Here is a 6,951-nt window from a genome sequence, read left to right on the forward strand (position 1 = left end):
TTCTCAATTCACTCCTAAATTTGCTGCCTGTAATCTTGTGGTGATGCCCTCTTGTCCTAGATTCACCTGCCAGTGGAAACATCCTCTCTACTTCTATTTTATCCATTCCATTCATTATTTTATATCTTTCCATTCTTCTGAATTCCAATGAATATAATCCCAATCTACTCAGTCTCTTAAACCAAACCCCTCACCTCCGGAATCAACATAGTTCACCTCCTCTGCACCCCCCTCTCGTGCCAGTACATTCTTGAGCAAGTAAGGAGATAAAAACTACATGCAGTACTCCAGGTGTGGCCTCACCAGCACCCACTATAGCTGGAACATAACTTCTGCTTTTAAACACAATCCCTTCAGCAATGAAGGACAAAATTTCATTTGCCTTCTGAATTGATTGTTGTACCTGGTGACCAACCCTCCTGCAGAAGGATGTTCAGATGCCTCGGCATAGCAAATAATGCAACTTTTTAAAATTCAAGTCATAATATTTTTATTAATGTTACTCCAACCAAAGAGTATGACTTACATTTATGATCATAATATTCCACTTGCCAAACCATTGCCCACTCACTCAATGTATCTAGGTTCCACTGCAAAGTTTCCCAGTCCGCCACACACTTTGTTCTGCTACTCATCTTAGTGTCATATGCAAACTTTGACACCCGACATGTGGTCCCCAACTCCAAATCATCTGTATCAATTCTAAATAATTGCAGTCCCAACACTGATCCTAGAGGCACACTACTAGTTACTGATTGCCAGCCAGAATAAGGCTTATTTATCCCCACTCTTTGCTTCCTGTTAGTCAACCAATCTTCTATCCATGCTGATACTCTATCCCATGCACCCTTATATAATGCAACAGCCTCTGGCTTAGCACCTTGTTGAAGGCCTTTTGGAAATCCAGGTACACCGCATCCACTGGGTCCCCGTTGTCCACCTTGCTCGAAATGTCTTCATAGAATTCCAAATGATTTGTCAAGCATGACCTACCCTTCATGAATCCATGCTGTCTGCCCAATGGGACAATTTCTATCGAGATTCCCTGCTATTTCTTCCTTGATAATAGACCCAAGCATCTTTCCAACCAGAGAATAAACTAACTTGTGTAGAATTCCCTATCTTTTGTCCACCGCCTTTTCTTACAGTCCTTCCTTTTCACTGGAATATACCTTTGCTGAGCACTTCCTAAAATGTCTTTGAAAATCTTTCATCAACTGTCCCACCATAAACCTTTGTTTCCAGTCTACTTTATCCAGGTTCTCCCTCATTCTATTTTAGTTGCCCGTGTTCAAGCACAGGACCAAGGTATTAGATTTTATCTTCACACTCTCCATATGAATTCTAACTTCAACCAGACAGTGATCATTTCTTCAAAGAGGATCCCTAACTGTGAGGTTATTAATTATTCCTGTGTCATTGCACAGGGGCCAGATCTTGGATAGATTGCTCCTTGTCGGTGCCATTTCATACTGTTCAAAAAAACGATCATGGATACACTTAATGAACTCCTCAAGGCTATCCTGACAGAGCTGGTTTGAAAAATCAACATGTAGATTAAAATCACCCATGATAATAACCGTACCATTTTTACAGGCATTAGTTATTCATTTGTTTATTGCCCATCCCAATGTGATGTTATTATTTGGTGGTCTGCACACTATGCCTATCAGTGACTATCTTGTTAGAATTTTGAATGCATCATTCCTGTTTCTCCTAATGTACAGCAATAACAACAACTACTTGCATTGTATGGAAACTTTCACAATGGCAAATCTCCTAAGGTGCTTCATGGATGATCAAAACATTGATTAATGAGAATGATTTTAAAATACATCTAAAAGGAGGATAGAGAAGGTTAGGGACGGTATTCCATAGACTTCTGCCCTTGACAGCTCCAAATGTGGAGTGATGCAGGTGGGGTGGGTTGGAAAGGGAACGTGCAAAGGGGAAATGGAGGAGCGTAGGCAGTGCATAAGGTCTTAAGGACAGAGGAGGTTCCAGACTGAGTCTGTCTATCATAGACAGTATGGCTGCCTCATGGAGTTTGAAGCACCGCAATGGGCCCATGCATGTCATGTTAGTCAAGGATAGTATAACGGTGGCTGAGAGAACATTTGATGAGGACTTGTCTACTGAAGTAGTGTGGGCTGAGGTTAGAAACAGGAGAGGAGAGGTCACACTGCTTGGATTTTTTATAGGCGCCGCAGAGTTCCAGGGAGGGGGAAGAGAGGATTAGCAAAATTACTCTGGGTAGGAGTGAAAGTAACATGGTGGTCATTATTGGGGAATTTAACCTCCCCAACATTGATTCGAAATGCTATAACTCTAGTACATCGGATGGATCAGTTTTTTGTACAATGTGTACAGGAGGGTTTCCTGACACAGTATGTTGAAGGGCCGACAAGAGGGGAGGCCACACTGGATCTGGTGCTTGGTCATGAATTGGACTAGGTATTTGATTTAGTTGTAGGTGAGCACTTTGGAGAGAGTGATCATAATTCAGTTATGTTTAGTTTAGCGGTGGAAAGGGATAGGTACATGCCACAGGTGAAGACTTATCGATGGGGCAGTGGCAATTACAATGCGATTCGGCAAGAATTAGGGTGCATAGAATGGGGTGGCAAAATGCAGTGGATGCAGACAATGGAAATGTGGAGCTGGTTTAAGAAACAGATATTGCGTGTCCTTGATAGGTATGTCCCTGTCAGGCAGGGAGGAAGTGATAAGGTAAGGGAACCGTGGTTTACCACAGAAATTGCATCTCTTGTTAAGAAGTCGTCAGAGGCTTATGTGTTGATGAGACAAATGGTACAGATGAGGTGATGGAGACTTACAGATCAGCTAGGAAGGATTAAAAGAGAGTTAAGAAGAGCAAAGAGAGTCTTTAGTGAAAAGAATAAAGGAGAACCCTAAAGCTTTCTTTAGGTATGTGAAGAATAAAGGATAGGGTAGGAATAGGGCCAAAGATAGAAGTGGGAAGTTGAGTGTGGATACTGTGGAAATCGGAGAGGTGCTAAACGAACATTTCTCATTGGTTTTTACTCAGGAAAATGAGAATATTGCAGACAATAATGAGGTAGAAGATGTTAGACTAGAAAGGATCGAGGTTACAAACAGGTGTTATCAATTCTAGAAGGATTGAAAGTAGATAAGTCCCCTGGGCTAGATGGGATTTATCTGTAGATTGTCTGGGAAGCTAGGGAGAAGATAGCAAATACGTCAGCTTTGATATTCAGTCGTCCTTGCCGACAGGTTCAGTACCAGAGGACTGGATGATTGCAAATGTTATGCCCTTGATCAAGAAGGGCAGTAGAGATGACCCAGGTAATTATATACCAGTGAGCCTTACTTCTGTTGTAGGAATGGTTTTGGAAAGAATTATAAGAGACAATATCTGTAATCGTTTGGCAAACAACAATATGATTTCAGATCGTCAATATGGTTTTGTGTCTCAGAAAGCTCATTGCGTTTTTTGAGATGGTGACCAAGCATATAGATGAGGGTAGGGCAGTTGACATATACATGGACTTCAGTAAAGCCTTTGATAAGTTTCCACATGGTAGGCTGTGAGTGAAAATGCAGCAACATGGAATTGAGTGTGATTTTGCAGTTTGGATTAGAAACTGACTTTCTGAAAGAAGGCAGCGAGTGGTGGATGATGGAAAATAATCAGCCTCCAGTGCGGTTATTAGTGGTATGCCACAAGGATCTGTTTTGGGACCACTGCTGTTTGTCATTTTTATAAAAGTCTTAGATGCAGGCATAGGTGGATGGATTAGTAAATTTGCAGATGACACGAAAGTCAGTGGAGTAGTGGACAGTGTGGAAGAATGTTACAGGTTACAGGGGGACTTGGATAAACTGCACAATTGGGCTGAAGGGTTGCAAATGGAGTTCAATGCAGCTAAATGTGAGGTGATGCACGTTGTGAAGAATAACAGGAAGGCAGATTACTGGGTCAATAGAAGGATTATTGGTAGTGCAGATGTGCAGAGGGATGTTGGAGTCCATGTACATAGATGCCTGAAAGTTGCCACCCTGGTGTACAGTACTGTTAAGGCAGCATACAGTGTGTTATGTTTCAGTCGTAGATGGATTGAAGTCTGGAGCCGCAATATCGTGCTGCAACTATACAAAACACTGGTGCGACCATATTTGGAATATTGTGTGCAGTTCGGGTGCCCATATTTCGGGAAGGATGTGGAAGCATTGGAAAAGGTGCAGAGGAGATTTACCAGGATGTTGTGTGGTCTGGAGGGAAGGTCTTATGAGGAAATGTTGAGAGACTTGAACGTGTTCTCATTGGCAAGAAGAAGGCTAAGAGAGATTTTGATAGAGACATACAAGATGATCAGAGGCTTAGATAGGGTAGACAGTGAAAGTCTTTTTCCTTGGATGATGACATCAGTGTGTATGAGGGGGCATAACTACAAATTGAGGAGTGATAGATTTAAGACAGATGTCAGAGGCAAGTTCTTTACTCAGAGAGTGTTTAGGGCATGGAGTCCACTATCTACTAATCTAGTTAACTCAGCCACATTAATGAGATTTAAACAATTCTTTCGATAAGCATATGTGTGATTTTGGGATAGTGTAGGGGGATGAGCTGAGAATAGTTCACAGGTCGGCGCAACATCAAGGACCGAAGGGCCTGTTCTGCGCTGTATTGTTCTCTGACTATTGTGCTACAAGAGATTTTTACTGCCTTAAACAGAGTGATGGATCTTGTATTGTGGGCTTACGAAGTGTCACTGATCTCTACCAAACGTGTACGTGGTAGAGAATGCTGCCTGACCTGCTGCGCTTTTCCAGCAACACATTTTTCAGCTCTGATCTCCAGCATCTGCAGTCCTAACTTTCTCCCTGTATGAGGTAGAGTCAGGGCAATAGTAAGATGCTGCAACAGGAGGGGGACAAGTAGCTCCATATAAAACCCGATTCCTTCTCAACTGTTTTCAACACAAAAACCGAGCGCCTTCCAGAAAAGCACTTCTATATCCCACCACAACACTGTGCCCCACAATCGTGGTATCTGGCTGTGCACTTAGAGGAGTGCAACAGTCTGTACTGGGACCCTGAAACGCTTGGTAAGAGTCAAGTCATCGGAGCATTGAGAGCCCCACCACATTGCATACATTTTCTCTTGTTTTCAATCCTGACTCCCCTTGGTTTTCCTAATGAACCTGCTAAAAGTTGTTATTACACACACCTGCACAAGCTGTGAATTGAACCCAGGCCTCTCGCTCCAAGTTTAAGGATATTTTCACCGCGTCACAAACATCGACTCGAACTTCCGTTGTCCCTTGCCTGCTAAGTCACGCTTGAATCAACTCTGCAACTGGGAGGAAGAGGCAGAACAGGAGGATCGAGTAGCGGCCAGAGTGCAAGAGGAGAGGGGACAAAGCATTCTCGGGAGTGAACGCTTCAAGATTGGTCAGAGAGCAAACTATTTTGCAGGATTGATCATTCTCACTCCATAGTGGAGCATTAAACCTCTCTCATAAATCAATGTGAGATTTTAAGAAATACTGTAGTTGAAATGTAAATCTGATAACGTACATATTTCAAATCGATTTGCACAACTCGAGTAAGAAACTTTTTTAAAAAACTCCCGGAACGATTGGTAATGTACATACCTGGCCGGTATGGTTGATTTGGATCGGACAATCTATTTGCATGCTAGACATCGCTATGTCTGTAACTCTTCCGAGCAATTGTTAATGTCTAATAGTTTACCCATCAGTCTGTGCAGATATGAATATTCTCTATGAACGAACTGATAACCTCAGACGCACGCGCAGTTTGGTTTCTATGGAGAGCATGCGCAGTGTCACATTGATCACGACGGAGAGAGCGACATGGAGCTGCTTTCTCCGGCAGCGGCTGCGATCGGCTTCAGAGAGCGGCGCTCAGAGCCAGTGTGTGGGAGCCTCGCTGGGGGAAAGGAGAGGAGAGAATTCACAAATCCCGGATAAAGGTTAAAACAAACTCAAAAAAGACCCTCCAGGCCCGTGTAAGGAGGCGGCGGTCCCTGATCAGGGAAGTGGCCCAGGGTCACGGCCGCCATTTGTTTGAGGGAAGAGGGAGAGCGGGCCTGAGGGACGCCATCTTGAGAAGGTCAAGGTGCAGGAGGGCGGGGCTCTCGGGGTCTGTAGAACAATCAGAGGAAAGGGAAGACCCATTGTTACTGATTAATCCCACGGACACAGCGTCACTGGGCGGTCCCGCAGGAATATCCTCTCTCAGTCCAGCTGGGATGGTTCACCCAGTCAGAACCAGCAGCTCTCCTCCTCTCTCAGCTCCCCTTCTGTCCTTCCTGCAGCATCTGTCCCCTGGGACATTGAGCTGCCTGTCCTGTCCCTCCCTCAGCTGTTGTTTCTGTAATACCTGTGATATCCTAGTCCCACCTTAGATTACTTCACTAAAGACAGGAATGCACCCGATGGATTTTTCTTAATATCAGCAATTGTTTAATACTCATTTACAGGTTTTTAATTACATCGTTTTTGAAGCATTTACTTCACATTCAATCATTTGCAATGGTGGGATTTGGACCTGTGTCCAGAGAAGACTTGCTGAGTTTCTGGATAAATTGTCACACAATAATGCCACTAGGCCATCACTTTGCCTGCTCACAGTTTGTATATCCCAGTGCAACATGAATCAAAACTCTTTCTTCCTGCACAATTGTTTGACCCGGCACTCTGGTGATGTGACTCAGTACCTCTCCACTGTGTGGGTCTAATTGCTGCCTCTGTCAGCGACACTCACTCTTGAAGCTACTCCAGATCATGAGCCAACAGAATTCTCCACTCCAGAGAGATGAGGCAGCACAGGTCAGGAATGTAGAGTGGGATTTTCCAGATCTCTGTGGGCTCAGTGCCATTCTATATGTGTAATCCTCAAAGCATTAGTCTAATTTCCCATTCTGCCTATTTCTGTGTCTTC

This window comes from Chiloscyllium plagiosum, unplaced genomic scaffold (assembly GCF_037043375.1).
Source record: "Chiloscyllium plagiosum isolate Xiang-an unplaced genomic scaffold, Cpla_swu_hap1 HiC_scaffold_8, whole genome shotgun sequence".
Classification (NCBI taxonomy): Eukaryota; Metazoa; Chordata; class Chondrichthyes; order Orectolobiformes; family Hemiscylliidae; genus Chiloscyllium; species Chiloscyllium plagiosum.